Source organism: Trachypithecus francoisi, unplaced genomic scaffold (assembly GCF_009764315.1).
Source record: "Trachypithecus francoisi isolate TF-2019V2 unplaced genomic scaffold, Tfra_2.0 Lachesis_group2, whole genome shotgun sequence".
NCBI classification, from domain to species: domain Eukaryota; kingdom Metazoa; phylum Chordata; class Mammalia; order Primates; family Cercopithecidae; genus Trachypithecus; species Trachypithecus francoisi.
In genome coordinates this window covers 57,346,587-57,352,692 of record NW_022681465.1, presented here as the reverse complement: position 1 = coordinate 57,352,692, position 6,106 = coordinate 57,346,587, and positions in this window count along the sequence as shown.

The window sequence follows — 6,106 nt, the reverse complement described above, 5'->3', positions numbered from 1 at the left end:
AATGATTTAATTAGAAGTGATGAAAAGAATCAGCCAGTATGCAGTTCAAGAAGAAAAGGGGACTATTTATGGAGATCTGGACACTCTAATGTTAGCTGTCCAGCCAAGGAAAGGTTGGCCAAGAAAAAATATGCTCAATCTCCCACCAGAACAGAAACCTTAAATTACTTCTTTAGGAATTCATGATTTGTCATCATTTATATTTGGTAAATCTGGGACGAAGCAAAGTATATTGACTCATGAGAGAGCACCTATGACTTACAACTTTCAAATTTATAGGAATTTAATGTAAGATTGTCAATGTTAGAGACTTACATATTTTTATCTTTTCTTGGAGACAGGGCCTCACTATGTCACCCAGGCTGTAGTGTAGTGGTGATCAGAGTTCATTGCAGCCTTCAACTCCTGAGCACAAGTGATCTTCCCACCTTAGCCTCCCGAGTAGCTAAGATTACAGATGCATGCCATCATGCCTGGCTTTAAGTATTTTTATATGCTGGAATACATTTTTAAAGGGGATGATCTTTTTGTATTTTTCTATTAATTACTATCATGACATTTTGTTATAACTTTCTAAAACTTAAAAGATATATTTAATTATGTACAAGTAATTAAAACGTATGCACATACACACACAAACTGAAAATTACAATTTGTGTTTCTTTATAATTTCACACTTCTGATCTTTCTAAGATGATTTTACACAATTATATTTTAAATATTGCACTTTTTCTACTATTATCAATAAGCTAATTTAAGAAGTGCATCTCTAAGGTAGTATACCTTTAAAAATCCACTTCCATCTTCATTTTTAATGCAATGAATATAGTCAAATGAAGTTTGATGATAAATTTAAAAAGCAAACAATTAATATACTTTATCAGAAATTCACTCAAAACCACATAGGTGAGAAATAATTGAAGCCACATTTGAAAACCTGTTTGAAATTCTTGCCACCTTACCAGTGTAATAAGAATTTTATGAAAACTGAGAAAGCACAAGAAATAGCAATCTGATTGAAAATATTATCTCTTCAAAATAGTTGAGGAAATTGCATTTATAGTCCCAGTAATAGAAAATTATCTGAATACCTCAGTAAATGTGGCAGAATGGCAAGGAGGATAATCAAGAAACATTTGCAAATATGACTTTGGAGAAATAAAAAGGATATCATAAAAATTTAAATTCAAGACTTAAGATAATTTTCTCTGTACACAGAGATTTGCAGGGATACTGCTTTAAAATGTGTCAAAAGGATGGGCATTCTTCAAACATTCTGATTCATATGCTCTAGAATGAGACCCAAGAATTCCAACTGTAAGCTTACATATTGCAAATACCCTAGAATAGAATACCATGGACCACCTTTTCTAAACACTGACCTAAGATATTTGAAGAAAGCATCTTTATATTTAACACAACTGAAATGCAAACAAAACTAATGCAACTTTTTCAAATCTTCAGCAGAAAAAATGAAAATCTGCTAAGTATTATATTATTGTTCATGAATAAATGTATATTTAATGTTATTTGTGGTAATGCAAATAATTATAGGAATTGAATATTTATTAAATTACATTTTTTGTGGACAATAAAAAATAAAATAGTTAAAATATTGGAGTTGGGAAGAAAGGGTGATAAATTTTATACATAGATTATAAATTGCTTAATAGAGAAATAAAGATGCAATTGATAGAGGATAGAGAATCTAGAGGCTTTGAGGAAAAAGAGAGATAGAGAGAGAGCAGCAAAGCACACAGAGAGAAAAACACTCAGGCACTCATTTCCAGGGATGTTGCTCCCACTCAGTGGGAGTAATATCTTCAGTATCATATTCACTGAAGCTGAGTTCTGCAAGCTTCAGTTGGAAATTTCTGCTTAATAATTTTTAAAGCTTCCTGTAGTTTTATCATGAAATCATTGAAAATGCAATTGTTTCTGTGATTGTGAATCACAATTAGATTATACCTTGGGAACAACGTATTAGAATTATACCTTGGGAACAAGCTTCCATTCTTGACACTGTCTTTACCATATATTTAAATACATTGGTACTGACTCCATGAGTACTAAAATGATAATGAAGAATATTATGAATCACTCTATGCTCTATTGTAACAATTTTGATGAAATAGACCAGTATTTCTTAGGACACAAACCCCCAAACTTAACACAAGCAGAAATAGATGAACTGATCTTTCAGGCCCAGTTATAGTCAATTACAAAGTTTTACTGGCAGGTTTCAAGGGGGAAGGTGGTTTTCCCCACTCAACACTCGGTACACAGCCAACGCATTGCAACCTTTGGAGATAGTTGTAGTCAAAGATTCACCCCCACTCCCACAATGGCAGTCCACACTTTCAGGCATATATGCATTCCTATCTTAGAGATCCCCATTCAGAGGCCTCCTATGGCAGGCTGAGGAGGCTACACTGACAGACTCTTCAGAACCTCTACTGAGACCTCCTTTTTGGTGGCCTTGAGATATTTCTTCAAGCTGGCTCAGTAATTTTCCATATCAGTAATATTAAATCTTCATCTGACTCGCTGAGACCACAAAATGGCAGAAGGCTTTTGTTCATGGCTTCCTCAGCAGTTTTTTCTCATGATTACTCCCATTTATGCTGATCCATGTCGCCCTCATCCCGTGCTGTTCCATGTGAAAAAAAATGGAACATTGTGGAAGCTGGTAGAGTTTCAAATAATTTCTGTAGATACTCTACTCTCAAGGAGTGGAGGGCATACTTCCTCATTCCTAAAAGAGGAAGGCAGCATTACAACAGAAAGCCCTGATCAACACTATCTCAGATATGAGCTTATGGCCAACATCGACATGATCATAAATCATGTTGCTAGCATATACTCTTAATCATGAAATAAAACATCGGGAAAGAATACCTGGTTAATACCCCTCAAAACTGTCCATGTCATCTAAAACAAGAGAAGTCTGAGAGACTGACTGCTAAGAGTGGCCTACGGAGACATGTCAAGTAAATAGAATGTGGTATCCTGGATGGGATTTTAGAAAAGAAAGGGTATTAAAAGAAAATCTAAACAAAGAATTACTAATTTATGAGTATTTGTTCATTAATTTTAACAAATGTTCTATACTAATATAAAACATTAAAAACAGGGGGAACTGAGCATGGAGTTTATATTAATTATCTGTACCACCTTTGTAATTTTTCTGTAAATATATAACTGTTCCAAAATTTGGAGAGTTTATGTTTTTTAAAGTTTTGTTTCATAAACACTGCATTATGGGCCATAAATATGAAAATCTTACTCTTTAATAGGTATATGAAATATATTGCACTGTATTAGACATAAGGTATATTCTATAAAGCATCACTCAGAAACATAAACTATGCCCAATATCCACCTAAAGTATTAAATTTGGAAGGATGGAATGGATAGCATGTTGGTATTAGCACCAATCACATACACATAGAAATCTTTGTTAGCCATGAAGCCATGATTATAATAAAAAGTATTGTGTAAATGCAAAACTCTACCATTACTAAAGGAGAAAAGATGGGAGTTGTAGGACAAAGCCAAGTTGTAGGGGTGACAAATAGGAGGCAGCAGAGTAGACAAATATATTTCTTTCTTATTGCTCAATATATGTAATGGATAATACAGATCTAATAACAGGAAGACTGGCCATAATAGCATAATTATAAAACCACAAAAATATGCTAAGGAGATAACTTTCATTCACTGTTTTGATAGAGATTGTTTGGAGTTTTGTTTTGTTTTAAAAGCTTTAAAGATTCTGAGGGCTTATAGCTTCCAGTGCTAATTTTTAAAAACTTTTTATTATGATAAACATAACATTTACCACTTAAACACTTTTTAAAAGTACAATTCAATGGCTGGGCACTGTGGTTCATACCTGTAATCCCAGCACTTTGGGAGGCTGAGGCTGGCGAACCACCTGAGGTAGGGAGTTCAAGACCAGCCTCACCAACATGGTGAAACCCTGTCTCTACTAAAAATACAAAATTAGCTGGGCATGGGTGGCCCATGCTTGTAATCCCAGCTACTCAGGAGGTTGAGATAGGAGAATTGCTTGAACCTAGGAGGCGGAGGTTGCAGTGAGCCGAGATCGCGCCATTGCACCTGGGCAACCAGAGCGAAACTCCATCTCAAAAAAAAAAAAAAAAAATTCACTGGCATTAAATACATTCACAATGTAGTGTAACTATCACCACTAGCTAGTTCCAGAATGTATTCATCACCCAGAATGTATTCAGATTACTGGGAAAGTTCATACCCAGTAATCAGTCACTCCACAATAACTCCTCTTCCATTCCCTAAGAGTTATTTATCTGCTTTCTTTCTCTGTCTCTGGATTTGCCCATTCTGAATCTTTTATAGAAGTTGAATCATACAATATGTGTTTTTTGTGTCTGGCTTCTTTCATATAGCATAATTTTTTCAAGGTGCATCCATGCTGTAGCATGTATCAGTATTTTATTCCTTTTCATGGCTGAATAATATTTCATTTTATAAATACATCCATCACATTTTGTTTACCTATCCATTCATTGATGGGTATTTAAGATGTTTCTATGTTTTGGTCATTGCAAATAGTGCCACTTGGAACATGTCTATACATATTTTGTTTGAATATCTGCTTTCAGTTCTTTTGGGTACATACCTGAGAGCAGCATCACTAGGTTACAGGGTAATTCTATGTTTAACTCATTGAGAAACTATTGAACTTTTCCCCACAGTGGGTGTGCCATTTTACATTCCCACCAGCATACTTCCAGTGCTACTGGTCATGCTTTTTATACTTCTCATTTTTGAATGGGAGATTGCTTCTCCTCCTAATCCATGTGTAGTTTGTAATATAGAGTTTGATTTATACTCAAATCTGAAATCTTTTTGTTCTTTGAGCTATGAACTAAGGAACATTATTTATCTTTCTGAAACTCAGGTTACTAATCTTAAAGTGGGGTAATTCTTACCTAATAAAATTCTCAGTATTGCCACAAACAAGAGAGAACCTTTTAAATTTGCACGGCCTTTCCATCTTATCAGAATTGTCACTTATGCTGTCCATCTTTATATATTTGTTTCTCTTGCTTTGGTTTAAATAGAATGTTGTGGTTTCCTCCTAACAACTGAGTCAATTTGCATTTGCTTCTATGAGCTGACCTTTCAAATAGTGCCCTTCTGAGATACATATTAGCCCTTCTTTACTCCTAAGCCTTTTGACTCAAGTGACCACTCACAGAGAGAAATTTACTGTATGTTGATCATTCTCTTGCCTATATCCCTAGCTCAAATCTATCTTCACAACTGCAGATCAGAACCACCTGCCTCCTAGATATATCTATGGATGTGGTACACAGACACATCAAACTTCACAAACTCCAAACTGACATTTGATTTTCCTTAAACTCATGCCTTTTCCCTGTTCCGATGAACATGAATGACACTGACAACCACACTATTTTTGAAGCTAAAGCCTGGCTATTATCACTGCTATGTACCTCTCCCTCATTTCCTGTTTGCCACAAATCCCCCAAGAGCATTGATTCTACAGACTAAAGAGATCTCTAATTAGCCTACTTTTTCCGTTTCCTCCTCCCTAGCCTGTACTGGTAAGAGTTGTTGACATAGAATAGCAGCCACATTCAATTGGGATTTTGAAGAGAATTAAAGGAAGGGACTAGAGACAGATTTAATGTGAAGCTAATGAGGTTTAAGCTGCAGGGCCCTCATTTGCATGAGCTTCTGTGAAGTCTGAGAGCTGCTGTGCAATTCAATATTCTGGATGGGGAGGGACAACAAGCTTTCAATTAGGAATCATTACAGTAAGCATTTCAGATAAATTCCCTAAAGGAATTTCAGGAGAAAGGGATCCACCCTTCTAAGTCTCCAGCAAAATAGTTTTGCTCTCAGATTTGGTGTCTATAATTGTGTACGCCTTTTCTTAAAAAAAGAAATTCCAAATTGCACAAATTTCAGGCCCCATAAAATCTGTATCTACCACTGGAAGTGACAATTTCAACATGTATGGACAAAGTTAAGGAATATAACAAGTCATATTGAGGGACTTAGTCAAGCAACAATAAGAAGTAGTTACAACCAA